Source organism: Lepisma saccharinum, chromosome 1 (genome assembly GCF_977018435.1).
Source record: "Lepisma saccharinum chromosome 1, izLepSacc3.1, whole genome shotgun sequence".
Lineage (NCBI taxonomy): Eukaryota > Metazoa > Arthropoda > Insecta > Zygentoma > Lepismatidae > Lepisma > Lepisma saccharinum.
This window is the reverse complement of record NC_139229.1, coordinates 75,549,289-75,570,526: the sequence shown is the minus strand read 5'-3', so window position 1 is coordinate 75,570,526 and position 21,238 is coordinate 75,549,289. Positions and strand designations below refer to the sequence as shown.

General features: G+C 38.0%; 1 protein-coding gene across 3 annotated transcripts in view; it reads right to left on the bottom strand.

Moving 5' to 3' along the window:
• Positions 1–21,238, bottom strand: part of LOC145996700 (very long chain fatty acid elongase AAEL008004-like) — a 107,784-nt gene that overhangs the window by 59,072 nt on the left and 27,474 nt on the right. Inside the window, exon 1 of one of the 3 annotated variants that reach the window (XM_083133224.1) lies at positions 17,561–17,586. The exons of 1 other annotated variant lie outside the window; for it this stretch is intronic. The gene's annotated coding sequence lies outside the window, so the exon portion shown is untranslated. Of the gene's footprint in view, positions 1–6,912; positions 6,932–17,560; positions 17,587–21,238 lie in introns of those variants that run through there. One more of the 3 variants, XM_083133241.1, reaches the window with a different exon arrangement.

Sequence of the window (21,238 nt, the reverse complement as noted above, 5' to 3'; positions counted from 1 at the left end):
CAAAATACATCTACAAACACAAGTTACTAATGTTACGGGATATACTAATGTACGAAAAATTGTTAATTGTATAAGAATTTTAAGCAGAAATTTACCTATTCAACTTCAGGATATACTGGGTGAGTCTGTTAAAAGAAACCCCGTGGAAAATGTGCTCCTTGCATGTAGGCAACCCTGGTACACCGAAAAGAAGAGCGGGGTAGAGAACATTCCAGGATATCGGTGCCAAGCCGTTTAGACAACTTGACATAAACGTAAATGAATGAAATATCTCTTCTGTAAATACAGTACAGTGTGACAACAACCTACCTAGAGGAGTTGCTGGAAATGTCCTCCGTTGATCTTGAGGCACGTGTGCAGACGATACCACATGTTCTGAAAAGCACGGGCGAGGACATCCTGCGGGATGGCCTGGATAACTGTGATAATGTTGTTCTGGAGTTCTTCGACTGTGTGAGGGTTGTTGCTATACACCTGCCACTTTAGAACTCCCCACAAGAAGAAATCACAGGGTGATAAATCTGGAGAACGAGGTCGCCAAGGTTGGTTCGTGCCACGCCTGATGACGCGATCAGGCGGGAACACTGACTCAATGCGCGTGATCATTGCACATGCTGTATGCACCGTGGCTCCATCTTGCTGAAAGTAAGCGTTCCTTCGCTCATCCTCAGTCAGTGTTTAACAAATACGTTGAATATATTACTGATGTAACGAGCCGAGTTCACCGTCTCATGGAAGAACGCGGGAATGATGCTGCGTGACGACACGGCACACCAGACACCGAGTTTCTGGGAATGCAGTGGAACCTCCATGAACAGGTATGGATTGTCACCTGGCCAGTGTCGCGTGTTCTGGGAGTATATGTAGCCTGACAGATGGAACCATGCTTCATCGGAAATGAACAAGAAACCATTCTGCAGCACCTCCGTAGCAATGTTGGACAGAAACCACTCACAAAACTGCCGCGAGCTGCCTTATCTACAGCCCGCACCTGATGCATCACGGTAACTTTGAATGCGTACAAGTTCAAGTCCTGCTTCAGGATCCGCATAGCGGTTGACTGGGACACCTGCAACTGTTGTGCCAAACGCCGAGATGATTTTCGTGGACTGCGTATCATTAGTTGCGCTGCGTCGCCCAACTTTGTCTCAGTGCGGACAGTCTTTGGACGCACTTTTGGCCTATTCAGCACGGATCCGGTTTCCCGCCATTTTGCAATCAGTTTTTGCATTACTGATTTGGTTGGGGACTTCGCTGGAACTCCATTCACCGAGAACTCCGTTGTAAACAAATCTGCTCACTGTTTCCAAGAACCGAGGCGTGCAAACGTCTCGACAACAAAGATACGCTGCTACACCGTTAACACCATGCCGACCCACCGAACCACACTCACAACTTTCCTCGCCGCTCAACTGCACTCAACTTTCCTCGCCGCTCAACTGCACTCAACTGACCTGCACGCTGCCTGCCTCAAGGTCACTACTGGACACTTTCTTTTCAATCCCCCTCTATTCTATGTCAAGTTGTCTAAACTGCTTGGCACCGATATCCTGGAATGTTCTCTACCCCGCTCTTCTCTTCGGTGTGCCCGGGTTGCCTACATGCAAGGAGCAAATTTTCCACGGGGCCTCTTTTAACAGACTCCCCCAGTATTATCTTGCAATAATCTTGCGTCTATCAGATAAGATTGTTCTACAAAGGACAATAAACGGATCAAGATAATTCAATTTTATTTTTCACGTAGCTTTCTTTTCCTTCCTTGATAAAAATAAAATTGGTTAAAAACTTGCCTCAGAGCATTTATAAATTCAATGGGATATGGTTTGATTGATTGACTTGGTGTTTTAAGTCCACTTTATGCAGAGAAAGGCTAATTGGGACTGGAGCTACAGTTAAAAGTCGTATCCGAACCACTATGTGACTCCACCGAGTATCGAATCCAGGACCCCTTGATTACAAGGCGACGATGCTACCACTGCGCCATCGGGGATGCCCTTAATGGGATATGGATTTAATAAATGTTGCAATTTTTTAACATTTACGGAGTAAAATTCACGGAGCCAATTATTCACGCATAATTCCTAGAACTCAAGGAATTGTCGGTGGGTAGCCACCCAGGATATGCAAGGGGAACTTTACATTTACCTACTATACAACATACGGTAGCGGCACACACACTTTTAAATCTGCTTCAATACAGTTTGTTCACAGTTGTGTTTTCCCATTATTTTTGTGTATGTTTCAAGTTTAAATATGTCCTCCGTGTATTAGCTGACATATTTAATTGTCTTGACTGATTTCATCCAAATGGAATACCATATCAATCCTCCAAAATATTTGGTTGCTATGAAACTAACAATTCCCATAGACAAAACAGTAGTGGCACCTATTTGGATCCCAACATACATATGCAAAATATTGTTAAAAAAAAGTATTTGTCAATCCATAACATAAGACATGCCCTAAATATATTTCTTAATGCCCAAAAATGTAGTTTAGGCAGATATTTGGAGCTACCTCAGAATATGGAAAATCAATTTTTCATCCACTATCTTGAAATGCTTTCAACAAATGCAAATGCAAAATAAAATCATTCCCTGGGTGTGTATATTTGCGACATGAATTTCAGCTTAAAAACCCTAAAATTGCTAGATATCGTGGTCTCAAAATTTGTGACCCTTCCGAAATCCCACACTATATTAGAGTTTTTTTTTATTAAAAACTTCAAGCTGAAGTTATGTCCTAACGTAGCTGAGACTTGGTTTTCTTAATCTACTAAAATCTAACCTCAATTATTTGCATAACTTAAAACTCTCGCAAGGTATGTTAAATCAGTCTGTCGTCCACTATCTTTAAACATGGTGACAATTTTTTTTCTCAAATACAATATGACACCAATCCTTTAAGTTATCTTGTAACTCTAGAAGTTGCAACTCAAAAGCTTTACATTTATAGCAAAATGTATGTTCGCGATTTTACCACCACTCCTCTCCTAAACTATGAAATATAATTTTAAAAGTTTTACTGCAAAATTGCGGACCGACGGATTATCTACAATGACCGATTTTAGTTCCTTATGCTCCGAAAATGCATTGTAGACAATTTTGGGAAAAAGAGAGCATGGTATAGAGCATGCGTGCAAGATGAGGAAAATCAGTTTTTCATTCAACATCTTGAAACACATTGTTCAATTTCACTCTCATGTAATACCATTCCAGTCTGTCAAGTTTTCTAGCTGCAGAAACATGTTATCATGGTCACTAAATAGTTTACTTGTCTTTCTTTTCCCATCCACCCCACCCATGCTCCTCCTAAATCGTGCATTATGTTTCGATAATTTTATTGTGAATTTACAGTGCAAGTAATGTCATACACAATGCTCCTGAAAGTTTTATGCACAAGCTCGAAATTGTAGTCTCTAAAAAGGTTTGAAAATGTAAAAAATGACCAAAATATGAAAGTATACGTATGCATTGTATTTACTTGAGTACCCCCCCCCCACACACACACACTATATTTAAGATAAATAAAAATTGTGGTAGATTTTAAGAGGGCTCGACTACTTGGGCATAGAGCTTCTAACCGCAAATAACATTTATCCTACATGGGCAAGCAACCCATTACGTTCAATCAATGCACTGAACTGGAGGGTGGGCGGGGTCACTGTCTCAGTGGAAGGCATTGGAAAGATAACAGAAAATTTGCACACATGCTAAATTTTGAGAAATTAAATTAATCATTTGAAAAGTGTTTGGTTTAATTATACCACAATTAACATTATTCTACTTTCACAACATTTCAGTAACATGTACTACTCAATTCTTCGTTGTAATGTTTTATTCATGGAAAAAAATATTGTAACAGGTGATCGTCACAGGTGAAACTATGTGGCTTGCGCACGTACGGAAGTGACTGATATCTAAAGTGCTACCACATTTCAAAATTATAAGCTTTGTTCGTTCAATGTTTTATCTAAATATTTTAGACCTTTTGATTTTTTTGTTTCTTGGATGTAAGTTCGTATATTTCTGTTAAAAGTACATTCCTAGCATGATTGAGAAAAATATACTGAAAAAAACCACTGTGACTTGTTCCACATTAATTATTTTGAGTATTATAAGCTTGGCTATGCTTTTATTTTACAAGCTTTCTCAAAATGTTGACAATTCTATAACCTTACAATTATATAAAGCAATAATTTACAACATTTTCTGGAAAAACCCACATTTTGAGTTGGTTTTTTTGGTTGGTTTTTTGAAGGTGGGTTTTTCTGGGGAAAAAAAGCCACGTGGGTAAAACTGGGCTGGGCCCACCCGGGCGAACCCTGCTTTGAACCGATATCGATGTTTGAAAATTGTAACAATTAGATGGCAAACACATTTGAAGTTGTTCAATATGATTGATTACTATTAGTGGGTAAGTATAAGTATCAACTTAGCAGAGTTTTGTATTAATATTAAAACTAAAAATTACAATATTTTTAAAATAAACTTCTTATGTACAGTTTTTTCACATAATATTGGTTCAAAATTAATGGGAATTCTAATTTTGCCTAGCTTTTATGATAATTATACTCCGCGAAAGTGTTGCGCGGCAGTTTTGACTAGCCCGCAATCAATTATTGATTGCAATCAGTATACCGAAAAACTATGGGCCAGTATAGGTAAATAAAATCCAACCAATACTGATACCACTGTTATCGGCTCAGCCCTTTTCAAAGTAGATACGTTGATAGAGTACTTTAAGTAATAGAGTCTGCATGAAATCAGGTAACAGTCAATAATCTGTATTGATCTTACAACACTCTTTATTGTTATGTATTGTCAGATTGTGTTTCCTAACCATAAACTGGGATCCACCCGGTTACTGGTAAGATTTGAGTTGTGCAACTTATGTTGAAAATTGTACACGCCATAGCAATCGTTGGGTTGAATATGCTGGTTTTTACTCTCATGATTTATGACTTTTGCTCAACCCATCCTGTGGTTCCTTGAGAGTTGGGAAATGTCGCATAGAGCCTATTGCCCAATTGCTCTCTGTACTTGCCTGCAACAACGAAACTTAACCTTGCAAATATCATGATTACGTTATAATTCTTTTCTCAAATTTCTGTTATCTTCTTCCATTTTTATTTTAAGTTAAAGATTCATTATTATACACATTTTCATGGAATATTTCTACTTCGATTCGCAAGAAGATACGATATATAATTTTACTGATGCAATGCGTCCTTCAATGGATGATGTTCATGATCCATTGCGCGAAATCACGCTCCGTTGCCATATTTCGGGTAAACAGATCAAATTCTGCGTTAAAAACATGCCGGGTAACGGTAACCATTGTGCTAATGATCTTTGCCGAAGTGATTCAAAGAGGTATGAATATCATGATCATATGAGGAATGTGTATGAATAAATTATCACAAATTTCTCGCCGTAAGAAGGCTTCACGGGTCGGGTACTCTATTCTACACCCTAGTAGCACGTAGATCTAAAAAATTAACTTCCGCGCTATTTGCAAACACTGTTTGTAATGAGGAACTAAAAATTTTCTCGAAAATATTTGAAATGTGCCTGAAATCGAGGGTGTAGAAAGGGGTACCGGAGCCAACACAAGCATTCCTCAACACGTGCTAATCTGTTTGCCTCACTTCATGACACTTTCTTCCCAGAGTGGACTGCGTGATGTCAAATTGAATATCATCTATTAGTCTTTCAGTTAACTCTTGATGATTGTTTTGAGATAAGAGCACTTTAATATTCAATATCTCGGAAAAAAGTTTTACTTTAGGATAAATGTTGTCATCAGTAAAGGTTGTGCCTACTTTTGGCTGATTATTAAGTCATATATATTAGCACAGGAATCGTAATCTATGCTCAAATAGTAGAAACTACACTAGGTGAAAAAGTCAAAATTTGCACATTTGTGGTTTTTGGTGCAACGATATCAGTTTCAGATTTGTCCTGTGGTTCATCTTGATGTAAATTTATGCATTTCAGTGACTATGAGACTGTTTTGCAACTATCAAACTATCAGTTATATCGCCACGAAATCTTTGGTCATGCAAAAGTCAACATTCTAATTATTTAGCAGTTTTACTGTTTTTAAATTTTACGCCAAGACAGTTATTTGCCATGTGAAATAGATTTAGTCTAATCTGCACACATTATACAATCAATTGACAACAAAATAAACTCACTTGAAGTATTGACAGTGAAATCTTTTTCTTTAATTAAAATAATCTTTATATTCACCATCAATGGTGAGTAACAGTTAAGTACACACAAGTAACAAAATGAATGTGTTTAAGAAATCTCAAAGACAAGACACAAACTACAATTATTATTAGTACTGAGCATTTTCTGTAATTTGAAATATCACTGAAAGGCCATAAAGAAGTTTCAAGATTGAAGTTGCTGTCAGGTTATGATGACAATTTTTACTTCAGTATCTATCTATTGATACACTTAGAGCAACTAGTAAAAATTGTCATCATAACCTGACAGCAACTTCAATCTTGAAACTTTTTCTATCGCCTTTCAGTTGTAAATTACAGATAATGCCCAATACTAATAATTGTAGTTTGTTGTGTCTTGCCTTTGAGATTTATTGAACACATTCATTTTTTACTTCTGTGTACTTAACTGTTACTCACCATTGATGGTGAAGTATAAGGATTAATTTACCAAAACGAATTTCATTTTGAATACTTCAAGGGAGTTTCTTCGAAGTAGTGTTTTTGTTGTGATTGTACAATGTGTGCAGATTACATGGGATCTATTTCACATGGTAAATATACACTTACAGCGACTATCTTTAAGTAATAATATATTATAAAGTTTACGTAGAATTTATTATTTATCTTATTTCTTCTTGACATTTCAGAATAAATAATGAATTGAAATTACTAACCTTGCTATTCCAAGTCACAATTTGTTGTCTTTGATCATTTTTTTAAATTTAATAATTTATTTTTTAAAATATTTTTTTCCGATCTATTACGTTAACCAAGGTGTAATATACACAAGTGGTCCAAAATGACACTTTTGGTGTTCGTGGTTGGTTCCGGAGAAATTTCATGTGACGTAGGTTGTGGACACCAAAATTTGCATAAAATTACAATTGTAGAATACATTTAAAAATGCCTTTGCAAGGATAATTCGAACAAAGTTTAACACAGGGACGTACTGGCCAGCAGGGCAAGGGGCAGTTGCTCCCCCGACTCAAGTTTACAATAAAATTTTGGACAACTTTGAACTTTAAACTCTAAGTCAACTAACTGTGTGGTTAGAGTGGAGTTAAAAAATTAAGAAAAACATATGTATACCAATCGAAAATTGAAATTAACTTATTAAATTGGGAAAGCCTGCGGCCCCTTTCTCTTCATATATTCAAGAAATTATTCAAAGAAAAATTCGGAAAAATATATAAGTAAATGTCGTGTAATATTAACTACTTTTAAAAATATAGGTTCTAACTTATTGAGTGTAGATAGTTATGCTCTATAAGTGTATAACGAAGTATGTATATATAGAGCTATGGAATTTTCCCCCTCTTTAAAGTATTCCCTGCCAAGTAAGTCGCTTTTGCACAGCGATCGATCGAGTCCACCTTATGCACAGTAAGGCTAATCGGGACTGGACCTACAGTTTAAGTGGGATCCGAACCACTATGTGCCTCCACCGGGTATCGAACCCTGGACCCCTTGATTAAAAGGCTGCGACGATACCACAACGCCATCGGCGAGGACCGTATTTTTGTATATGGATCGTGCTCTGATGTCTGGACCCCTCTGGTCTAGCCAGTACGCCCTTGGTTTAGTATATGCCAGAAATAAATATAATTTCCATTTGACTTATGAAACGACCTTAAAACTTCCGGCATGAATTGTGTATAATGCATTGTGATTTAACTAGTATGCGTTGTATAAAAACAAATGTCTATATTTTACTCCATTCAAGTCTAAATTAACCAAAATACATATTTTAAATCATGAATATCCGGATGCTTACAAGGACTGGCCTCAATCATGGCTACTCGAAACCACAATGCAACAGTTTGTGACGTAGGTGAAACACCCCTATAGCTTGTCAGTAGGAGCCGTTTATCAAAATTCTACATGGTACAAGTTAGTTTTCTAGGGTCCATGTGAGAAACTATGCATAATTTGTTTATTGTAGGCCTCTAGCAAGATTCAGTAATTTCCGTGAAAAGTTCCTTTTACTTGTAAGACTAGGAGACAAAGTGGGGGGGGGGGCTGCCTCCCCACAAAAAATCAGGTTTATTAAAATGTACAAGTTGTGGGTACTTTTGTTAACATCCTGGGAGCTGAGGATGTAATAAGGAATGAGTAATTTTGTGATTTCACAAATGTAACAGTTAATTAGCAAATAATCCTGGACGGAAAATTGTGTGCTAGAAAACTTTTCGATTCTGCTCCCTTCCTCCCCCAAAGTTAAGCCCCAATTTACACTCATGGATTGAAGCACTAAAATACCAATAATGAAGAGAAAACTTCCGAAGGTAAAATATCTAATTCTAAATTGTAATGGATGTGTGTAGTGTGATGCACATGTTCTAATAACAAATGTGTACTTCAGATTTTACAAGATGACGTGCAGGCATATTATAAACTCAAATATTTATACAAATTAACACAACACATAGTGAAATGTTGCCTAACGATTAACATGTTTAATCCCTGATATTTCAGCACTGAAAGTTAACAACCCCAAGTTTGTTTTTTTCCGAGTAATTTCAAGGATTTTTTTTTTTAATCTCTCTCTCCCTTTAAGTTGTTGTAGAAAGATATGAAAAACTCCTACACGCGTGCATAATCAGGCCGTCATCCAGGGTTTTACGAAACTAGGGTTCGAGTGCCTAAGGAATCGTTGCATCATTCTTGAATCGAAATCAATGACTGCCGGATCACTTTTCCCCAGTCGTCAGTAACACTTAGATAACTGCTGAAGACCTGAGATACCAAAGCCAAGTTTTTGCCTGTGTTACGGCATCGACTATCTCTCACTTCCAGGGTCATTACTTCTTGACGGTCCGTAGGAAATCTTGAATCTCAGTTACATGCATTTTGATCAGTTCTGATATTTCAGAGTGAGAGACGGGAAATGGATTCTAAACGTGCAGTTATGATATATGCCTGTTTTAAATATCCCTCTTCTGCAGTTTTGTTGCTATTATAAGCAGTAATTGTGTGTTTGTCGGATACATACATGATCATGCATCACGCGCTGCGATGCCAGGGGTCCTGGGTTCAAATCTCGGTCTGGGCATGGATGTTTGTGAGTGTCCATTCATCATATCATCACTCATCCTCATCTTCGCAAATTAGCCAAAGGTGGCACAAAAGGCGAAGTAAAATAAAGCAAATCAATCAACCAATGATCATACATCATATTTGTGACATTATCAATGGCGTTCGTGCATATGTTTGGTCATAGTCGTCGAGAGGAGCAGAAAGGTTGTTATTTTTATTGTTAATAACACAAAAATATTAGTTCATTTCGTTAGTATTCAAATATAATAACGAAAGTTTACTTTTTTGTGCTCCCCTGTGCTTTGCACCACGCCATGAAGGCGTATAGGGCATAAGTAAAAGGTGCCTATTCACACATCTGATGCATCGAGCAACAAAGTCTCCCAATTTATTTAATAATGTTTATTTTGTTAGCTCATAATAACCATTAATGTTAAATAATAATAATTATTATTATTATTTATACTAATCAAGTTTTATCAATGGACTGCCCCCACCTCCCGTCTCCTACAAAAAATATCTGGCGACGCTCATGTGTTTGGTTGAATTTGAGAAAAGACTGCTAGCTAAATGGGAAAACGGCCCTCTGACCATTGAAATATCTTCTCAGCCTTTTTAGGAGATGCAAAATTTTGCGATATTCTTGCTCGATTTGATTGCTTAACTACCATGAACTCAGCTTCGAGGCGGAGTAATCTGTGAAATGTTATTATGAAGTCTGAAGCCCGTCAATTGTTGTAGTGTTTTATCAATTTTGACAATGAGGAAAAATGTGTAATGTTCAATCTTCACAGTCGTACGTTCCTTTAATTCGCAGTTTTAAGCATGGAAGACAAGTAAATCTAAGTACGGAGGACCAATGTCGTTCCCAGGATTGGTCCCCTCTTTTATGCAAGCTTTCATTAATGTAAGAATGCCAGGTACACGAAAAGATACATATTATTTATTATTTGCATTAGTGACAGGGACGGCGACAGGGGTGGGCACGGGTGGGCAATTGCCCACCCAAAAATGGCTGTGCCCACCCGATTGCCCACCCAATCAAATTCAATAAATATATACACTTGGGAAAATGCGAATGTTTCAATAAATAAGTTTATTATGGTGATCACTCCATGTATATTATACTTGTGAATATTATCTATATTACAGACAAGTTCACATATTACCATTCAGTAAAGAGCTTTGTTGTCCTTTTCCGAAACACTGATTTAGTGAATAGTTTACGAAAGTCAGAGTAAATAATAGAAGTTGAATGGAATTAATTTAAGCTTTTCTTTCAACTTCCTTAACTTTATCATTGGAAAGCGAAAAGAATTTCCAAAGATTTTGAAACAAAAACTGTGATCTAATGTCCACTCGTATGCTTAAGCAGCCAGTAGGCTTAGGAGGCTTTATGAGAGGCGCAAAATTGTGCAGAATATGATCAAGATTAGAACAGGATTATGGGCCTGAGGGCTGCAGCTCCTGCTTTCAAAATGTGTCACATAATGAAAAGAAATAGATACTTGAAATGTGGCAAAAATTTAGAAATATAATTAACTGTCTGCCATAACGTGGACAAAAAGTTATAACTGAAACTGAGTGTAGAAGGGTTGGAGTGGAGTTGTTTGATGTTGTCAACTCCGGGCTTCCGACCTGGGTATGATTAAGGTAATCTGTTAAACAAATAAAAACCTCTTCTTCGCGTTGCTTCCTCCAGCATCACACAAAGTTGTTTAGTTAGGTCTATATTGACATACTAAGACATAGGTAATTTGATATGCCCCTTTCATCATCACAATTGTATATACCTGTCATCTCATTTCGATATGGTATCCAAAATAAAAAAAATATATAACAATTTTATATTCGTTATACTTAGATTACATTAGATTTGGTGTTTTAAGTCCACTTTATGCACAGTAAGGCTAATCGGGACTGGACCGACAGTTTAAAGTGGGATCCGAACCACTTGTGCCACCACCGGGTATCGAACCCGGGACCCCTTGATTACAAGGCGACGACGCTACCACTGCGCCATCGGGGAGGCCCATATTCGTTCTACTAATAAGAAGCAATCACAAAAAAAGATTTTGATAAAACAGCTCTGTAGGTTTAAAAAATAGCTGCAGAATTATTGACTTGATAATGAATGAATTAAAATTTTTGGTTGCGTTGGCACTTCAGGCCAATCTGCATCCTTCAAAACTTGATAATGAGTTAGCAACCGAATTTAGAAATCTTCTTACATGAGTTGTTGTTTTAAGTCTACTTTATGCACAGATATACTAATCGGGACTGGACCTAAAGTTTAAAGTGGGGTCCGAACCACTATGTGCCCCCACCAGTTATTGAACGCGGGACCCCTTGATCCCAAGGCGACGATGCTACCTCTATGCCATCAGGGAAGCAAAACATATTTTTACAGATTCATTTTGCCTATTAGTTCTGTAGTCGTGATTTTTCTTGTGGTTAACTTATGTAGAATAGGGACGAAATTTTAGAACTTTGTGCATCATAACATAATACATAGAATGTTATTTATTTATTTATTTATGACTTTTCGGTGATATTTTGCAAAAATGTCCTTCTTTAGACTAGGAAAATATAATGCAGAATAAACTAAGAATTTGATTTATATTCGGGTTCTTGTTTTTCTTTAAATTTTGCTAGTAAGACATTATCCATACTTATGTCAAACGCTGAGCTGTATTGGGTGCTCGGAATGCACACATGATGTAGTGATATCTTTATTCAGGTCAGATTGAAATTAGTTATTATGTATTAATTTTAATGTGCGAATTAATTAATGTTTAAACGTTGTTTTTAATTTTATTGCAAGAGGTTTTAGTATTCATCTTTTCACTAAGTGATTTACCACCGTATTATGTGAGGGACTCGATTAGCCATGTAGAAATAACTAAATAACAGTGTGCGTGTTAAACAAGGTGGCGAACGCACTATGTTTGCATTTCTCAGTTCGTCCATTTCATCAACTACGTGAATCTTGCGATTCACGATTATTGGTACTACACGACACTCGAAACAGGATGGGGGCATTTTAGAATGAAGAGTCTTGAATTTCAGTCCGCATTTATTGGAAATTCTTTGTCTTGGCCAGTTTGTAAATGCTGTAAATACTTCTTTCAGCCATAGGTGTGCGCACGGAGGTGCCAAAGGTACCTGGCTACTCAAATTGTCTTCTCAAAAAATAAAAATAAAATATGTTGAACTACCATTAAAATAATGAAAATAATATGAGTGGCAAGAAAGTATGGAATTTCGTTTAATTTGAAATGACCAGATCGATCTCTCTGGTTTTAACTTTCTCCACAAAACAATGTGTATTTCTTTACTATAGTAATCAGTAATCACGTAGTTGTTGTTGTTGATTTAGTGTTTTAAGTCCACTTTATGCACAGTAAGGCTAATCGGGACTGGACCTACAGTTTAAAGTGGGATCCGAACCACTTGTGCCTCCACCGGGTATCGAACCCGGGACCCCTTGATTACAAGGTGACGATGCTACCACTGCGCCATCGGGGAGGCCCTAATCACGTAGTAAAGAAATTATTTTCTTTCTTTATAAATCGCAGAGCCCTTCACATATCGGCCCCTACTTATTCTTCTCCCGAGGATCGATTTGTTCATTAATGCAACCTTCCAACATTTCCAATAAGACTTTCATGTTCAAAGGCTTTCATGAATGCTCGCTTTCCCTTATCTTTCAATGACAAGTGTATCAATTTTCAGATATTGCATGCATCTGAATTCTACGTTTTTATATGATATATAACTATCGAGTGACCAGGTGCAGCAATATATTTTATGAAGTAATGTGCATTATAAAACATGGTAGAACTGAATCTACAGATGTATATCGTGAGAGTAATTTAGCTGATAGTACCTGTAGAAATATAGTCTTGTATTTATCATTTTAGTTGTATACTTTCAATTAAAATATCGACACAGTGATAGTGAAACCTGTGCTAAAGTGATAACAAATACTCATTCTATAATGTTAAAATTTCATGTTCATATACCTAATAGTTTCTGTTAAAGGAACATGAAGTTACGACCATTAGGCTAGCCTTATCCAAATAGGTAACTGAAACTTCCCTTAAGGCACCCCAAAATAAATTAGTCGGCGCACACCTATGCTTACAATATCGCAAGTATAATTATTATTTTGTATTTTGCCAGATAAGACTCTCAAGTTGTTGTTTTCAATTCAGGTGGCAACCTTGCTACTCGTCCCTGGAAATTATATCAGAGCGATCGTTTGGTGAGTTGGGTTGCATACATACAGGTTAGATTTTCAGCGCTCATAGATCAGAAACTAAGCACTTGCGAAGTTACGTGTATGAGGAAAGGTTCCTTGTTTTCTTATATCTACCAGCATCCAACCGTTGTTGAAGTTGTTTTCGGAAACCCTGTATATGTTGGATGGGGGGGGGGCATGAGTGCATGTAAAACTCATATAAGGTCTTAAATTTATACTGCCCACCCTAATTTATGAATATACAGCTTCTGCCCACCCGGTGGAAAATTTCTGGCGCCGCCCCTGATTAGTGATACAATCAAGCGTAATAGTCAGTCGGTAGGGCGTCAGACTTCTACGCGCGAGGGCCGGGTTCGATTCCCAGGGTATGTGATTTCAGATGGGAACTGTTCCAGCACTGTCTTTGCATGGAGTAGCTGTGGGGCTCACGAAGCCTATAATAAAATGAGTACCTGAGGGAAGCCCTGGGAACTAAAGTTGGTCCTAGGGTGGTGCTGTACAACACCACCTCCACAATATTGCTGGTATTGTGTATGTGTTAGGCCCCTACCTCCACTCACCACCATATGACTTCACGGAATGTTGTACTCAAGGGTACAATTTTATTTTTACAGTGTTTTGTCCTACATACATAAAAGTTCTATTGGCAAGATAAGGCAAAGTTCCCCGTGCACTTTGAACCATGCCATAAAGGTACATAGGATGGGATGTGGGGGGGGGGTAGGGTCACACACATTCTCGATCTCAGTCATTTTTCGAGGTGTGATCAGCACCACGCTCCAACCTTCTTTACTCCCAGGGTTCCACCCTATACATGTAATAGAGACTAGGTAAACCCTAGATCCAGTTTATGATCCAACCGTCTTTACGCCCCAGGGTTCCACCCTATACATGTAATAGAGGCTGGGTAAACTCCAGGTCCACTTTATGATAGCTTTAGATCACCCATCACGGGAATCGGACCCAGGTTTCCCAAAAGTATTATTGTAGATAATTGTGTGAGTTATTAATTTTAGGATTAACAACTTAGGCCTCCCCGATCGAGCAGTGGTAGCGTCCTCGCCTTGTAATCAAGGGGTCCCGGGTTAGATACCCGGTGGAGGCACATAGTGGTTCGGATTCCACTTTAAACTGTAGGTGCAGTCCCGATTAGCCTTACTGTGCATAAAGTGGACTTAAAACACCAAATCAAATCAAAATCAAATCAAGAATTAACAACTTAAATAAGTCGCGAGTCCCTTACTAAGTTCCTTGACACGCCACTGTAGAGGAGGCTTTTATACACTTGTTTCCTTGGCAGAACAAGCAATTTATCATCTCAACTTTATCATGGACCGTTACTAATGGAAACAGCTGGGTATTGTTGCAAAATCACGAAGAGATAAAAAATGTGCTGTTGATTCTTCAAAACCCTCCGCCTCTTCACGGCATCTCTTGACCGTCACTTCACTAGCAGCTCTATCACTGTTGCCAATTTAGCTCTTTTGGAGACAAATCTGGTTCTTTTGCACACTCATTTGGCTCTAAAATTTTCGAAATGCTCCAGGGAGCTTTTATATTCCACAAGGGTAAATTTAGCTCCAAATATAGAATATAGCCCTTTTAGTATTATACTGTCAATAAATTCTACCCATTGGGTAAATTGCGACGAGACTCATAGTGTTTTTGGTTTTAAAACGTGTTGATATATGTACAAATATTCAAAATTAAGCACTGAATTGGGAGCGATCACCCTCTGTCCCCTATGGTGCTATCACTGGCTGCTGCCTCCATAAGCCAATAAGGCATTGATTATTGAATGAATGTTTTGGCTTTAATATGCATTTTACACGTGGTATGTACGTAGTTGTATATTGGTTGTGTCGATCATTGTCGGAGTGGTGCCGCCCGCCTGATCTAGACGTTGAAAACTAAGAATATATTGTCACTTTAAAGTCAATGATAATAGCAGTTCCCCCTGCCTCCGTTCATAGTTAAAATGACCCTAGGAGGCAGTTATCGCGCCTTCGAAAATCTAACTCCTTGGAAGTCATTTTTGGTTCCATTTAAGATACAACTTAGCTCTTTTATGCGGATTTGCTTTGGCAACACTGAGCTCTACCATTCATTCGTGGTTCAACGACCCAGTGAGGATGGAAGCGATTCTCTTCCGTCACCGCCGAAAAATGATGAGTTGAGGGAAAGACGGTCAGCGAAATGCACGTCATATCTTGGTGACCTAGTTATGTTACCGATTTCCACGTATCAGTTCATAACCTGAGTTCTTCGCACGCGTTTCTAACCTCTCCAGACAGGACTTTCAAAGCGCGCGCAATTCAAACGTGCCGCGATTTACGAGAACAGATCGTAACTCGAGAACTAATTGTCGTAAAGAGTTGAAATCGGTTTTGTGTTCTTTCGGAATGGTGCTTTTAGCGGAGGTGAAAATTAATACATTGTGCCTCCCGATAATGAAAGTTAATGGAAGATGAAGAAGATCGAAATATAAGAGAATTGTGTTCAGCACGCCCCTGTGGCCACAACAAAAGGTCAAAGTGAAAAGAAAAATGTAGTATGTAGCAGTGGTACATACTTATAACCGTGCAAAGTTTCGTTGAAAATAAGCTGATACTTTCCGTCTACTAAAGGTTAAAGAGAATGATTGTGTTTTGTTTCCAACAGGAGAAAAGTTTCTACTGTGTTTGCGTGTGTGTATCCGTGTTCAGAAAGTTAATTTCAAAAGATATCTGAGTTGCATTTGCTTGGTTGAAAAAGTAACTGAGTGACAGCTGCTTGGTTAAAAAATAACTGAATGACAGTTGCTTGATTAAAGGAGTAACTGAGTGACAGCTGCTTGGTTCAAAATTTATCTGAGTGGCAGTTGATTGGTTAAAAAATGTAACTGAGTGACAGTAGCTTGGTTCAAAAAGTAACTGAGTGACAGATCCTTGGTTAAGAAGTAACTGTGATAGTTGATTGGTTCAAAAATAACTGAGTGACAGTTGATTGGCTCAAAATGTAACTTAGTGAGATTTGCTTGGCTCAAAATATAAGTGAGTGACAATTGCTTGGTTAAAAAGTAACTGAGTGACAGCTGATTGGTTCAAAAAGCAACTGATTGACAGTTGCTTCTTGCTTGGTTCAAAAGGTAACAGAGTGACAGTTGCTTGGTTCAAAAAGTAACTGAGTGACATCTGCTTGGTTAAAAATTAACTGAGTGACAGTTACTTATGTTTAAAAGTAGTCCAGTTACAGTTATTGGTACGTACTTGAAAAGTTACTGTAAGTTACTTTTACACTTATTTCCTGCTGGAAATTTTCTTGAAAACAAATTATACACAATCAATGATCACATTGAGTCATTAATATACGAAGACTTACATACGTGCGTTTTATTTCTGTCTGTGACAATCACATACATCTTCATACATTAATATTAGAACAACAACAAAAAAGATGGAACAAAACGTTGAAGCCTTCAAATGCTATTAGAAATGGCGAATTGCAACAAACCGCGGATTAACTAAATTTAGCAACGAAGAAATCCTAGCTCCATTACCTTAGGCGATTCCACGAATATCTTTTCACCTTAGCATACAGAGAATACATATAGTTGGAAACACGTTGCCAAACTTAGCTCTACCCCCCAGCGTTACACATTTTGGAGCAAAATAAATACATAAAATGTCGTAAAGTAACTCTTGATAGCGTTACTTCTACTGCAAAGAGTAGCTCTGTTACAGTTGGTTTTAATGGTAGCTAGTTACAATTAAAATTCCTGAAAACAGTAACTGTTACTTGTAACATCGTTTCAAGTAACTAGTTACTCTCAAACACTGGTGTGAATAGATCAGAAACGGAGCCAAATTAGGTAAATTCGCCTAAGAAAAAGCATACTTCAAAAACACGATTTTAGAACATGAACTAATTCAATGTTAAGCAGCATTTATTTATACGAGTATAATTGTAATAAATAGTCATGGTTAAACTCCAAAAACAAATGAACGAATGTTGAAACCCAAGTAAATATCTTTAGTTCTTACCTCGGTTCTGAATACTGGTAACATTACCGTCAAACAAGTTCTAAAGCTTCAGTAGGCAATAATCTAGATTTAAATAATTAACCTGAGAGGAAGAGAGAATTTACGAACGTAATTTGGTATGAGACTGAAATTAAATAGGCAGTTAATTTCCCATTAGCGAGAGAAAGAGGATATTACGTATATAGTTCGTTCTTTCCATAAAAAAAGAGATCGCAAAACAAAAGACCTGTTGTTATGCGCCGCAAAAGTCAATCACGGAAAACACTTAGTAATTATTATAATGGTAATTAACATCACACACAAAAAATCGAACAAAATGATAAGGCCAACGAGAAGACAAAGCATATCCTAGTTAATTTTTCTTATCATTTTGTTCGATTTTTTGTGTGTGATGTTTTGTAGTTTTACCGAGGCAACGTTAAGTTATAGTAACACTGGCGAGAAATGTAACCCAGATATCAATCTTCACTGTCAGATTTCCATTATATTGCACCATAAAAGTCCTCCCCCCAGCGTAAATTCAGACAAAAATGATTTATCTGGTCTAAGAAACCAGATAACCTTGCATAACAGGTAAATTTCTCCCATAAAGAATAAATTACTGTAAATTTTCTACATAATTTTTATTTTTTCAAATTCCTAAAACTATGATTGATTTTAGCGAAAATTTTTTGAGAATAACAATTGAAAGTTTTATTTAGACCATTCAAATGAAAATGTGGGATTAGGACACATACTGTATATCAAGGTTCTGCCCAATCTATGGCCCACGGATGCCTCTTTGGCCAACCTTAGTACGTTTTTTTTTATTATGAGGCATTAATTTTAGGGCAAATATGATGTAATATAGCAAGTGACCAATTGCTCAAGTTGCTACGGCCTGGAATACGAAAACATTTGCTTGCGCCTCCTGTAAACTGCAAGGGAAGTGTTGCAGTTGATGTGATTTGAGGAATCAGTTCGCCATCAATTTTCATCCGACAAAGTATTAATCCTTTTATGGCTCTGGAAGCACTCTTTTAATATGCAGTCTGAGAGAAGGAGAAGTTAACGTGAAAATTTCAGTCAACATTTTCTCCCCTGCTGCTACTGATGACGTCGCTCAGCGTTTGGTTCATGGTTTCACTCAAGCGGATGACACCATAATAGTCAGTTAACATTGATGAGGTTGTGGCATCCTTTGGAGCTGCATGTTTTTGGGGAGAATTTACTTGTAGTATCGCATCTTGGCAGTACATGGATAACGGGGAGTATAGAGCCGACATGTGCTGATAAGTTCTTCATAAAAGTGTGCACTGGGACAGCCCTCAGAGTTTTCCCAAATCCCCAGTGCATCCACATCTCACATCTCCTCCATCACTAGGGTCTTGTGTAATTGATATACAAGAGTCACCAGGATATCAGGTGGATATCGTGACTAGAGACTGGATTTTAAAGGAAAGTCCTTTTTTATTTTTCAACACGGATCATGGAATAAATAACAACAGTGTTGAAAATTATCTTCCACCAACAATATTGCATGGTTTTGACTTCCCTTTTTCAGCCCACATTCCCTTTTTTCCCCTTTTTAAAAACATTTTCCTTTCTGATCCATTTATTGACTAGTTTTTCAGCCTATATTCCTTCCCCCACCCCCTTTTTTTAAAAAAAATCTTCCCTGGTCCCTTTATTTACAAGATATCCAAATATTTTGTACGACTGTTTTTTCCATGAACAAAGCATTCAACAATAGTATATTTCTATGGTGCAGTTTAGAGGATAGAAAGAACAAGCGTATTCTACCTTACCTTCCCACCATGAGTGTTGGGCGTACGTTGCAGCGATTGTTGAAACAATGCGATCTGGGCTTATGCAGCAGCAACAAAACACATTGTAAAGCCTAGTTTCCATTCTGACAAGTTCCAGATTCATGACGCGCAACATGTCCCGGCGCATGTTTTTCGTCATTAAAGCTACGTTTCCATTCTCACAAGTTCCTGACTCATGACGCGCAACATGCGCCGGAGTATGTTGGGCGTCATTTAGTGCACTCACTGTTTCCAATTCAAAACTACTTCCGCAAAATACGCCCACAACAGCACTAGAGTGCCATTTCGAAACGTAAGCGTTCTTTGCACTTGCACCACTTTTTTTACTCTTTTCGATTTTGATTTTTTCCCTCAAATACTGTGATCTGAGTGTGCGGAGTTTCTTCTCAACTTCCTCAACAGTGGTTTCAATGATGTCGACAATTCGTTGCAAGGCATCGCCCCTACAATTTAAGTTTTTATGGTTCGGACTGATTACATTCCACAACACTGACTCCTGTTCATATTGCTCTATAAGTTTTACTACTTTATCTTTCGACCACTCCATATTGTCCACAAACCAAACACTCACGTACAGCTCACCTCTCACGAGAAGATCCCCAAACGAGGGGAGACGGGGAACGGGGGTGAAGGGAAGGACCGGCCCATTTGCAGATTTTAGGGGTAGCAAAACACCTTCCGCTGCGGTCTAGTATCCTTTTCGAAGTGCGTGGGAGTTGATTTGCGTCAATCACGCAGAGCGTGTGCGCAGCAACAGTTTGCTGCTTTTTTTTCAGTGGCCAGAACACTTTTGTATTGCTTATCCTGTGTATTTTTAGACTGCATTTCAAAGAATTTTAAAAATAATATACGGCATTTGGTGAGCTTATAGATCACACACCCCTGTAAAACAATTTTACACAGTTTCCGTATAAGTAATAATAGGCGTCATTATAGGCATATGCCTGAATATTCTAATATTTATTCACTATGCCCGTAATATTACACGGTTGTGAAACTCCGTCTCTTACTTTAAAATAATTGAAACGGGGCTTAAGCGGCAAGCCTGTTGGGTTGAAAGTGTACTTACTTTCTAGATTTCGAATTCTATTGTGAAGTTTTTTAGAATAGGTATAACTCAAGCAACATGTGCCGTGGACAATGGAAACAGCTTGCAACAAGTTCCTGGGGCACGGGCATGCGCACTAGAGTAGAAACAGACGACGCGACAACAACCACGTGCTCGCTGTTCGGATTGAAGCGGCGTCACGGCAGAACGTCCTATTATTTGAGTGTAGTTGTTGTAGTTGGTTGTGTAGTTGTACTTGAGTGTTTTGTGGACAATATGGAGTGGTCGAAGGATAAAGTATAAAACTTATAGAGCAATATGAACAGGAGTCAGTGTTGTGGAATGTCACCAGTACGCGCCTGCCATAAGCAAAAAACTCGCCATTGCTGTATTGTCCATCTTTACATAAGTTAAATCACCACCAAATTATTACAATACAAGAGAAGAAACACTGAACTACTCTAAAGCACAGCACACGCTACACTGCGGTCCTGCACTCCAGTGTTGTTGCGGGTGAATTTTGCAGAAGTAGTTTTGAATTGGAAACAGTGTACTAAATGACGCGCAACATGCGCCGGCGCATGTTGCGCGTCATGAGTCTGGAAGTTGTCAGAACGGAAACTAGGTTTTAAGTGTGTTACAGTGATGACAGTATTGAATAACAGTGAAATGGCGAAGCCAGGTAAAAATGGCAGCAAGCTATGGAATGCTGTAAGCTGTTGCAAGGAACATTTCATCGAAACGGATGGTAAGATTATTCGTTGTATTTTACTTTAAAGAAAAGGAAATGAAAAAGGAATGTAGTTTATTTCTGCACTCCAG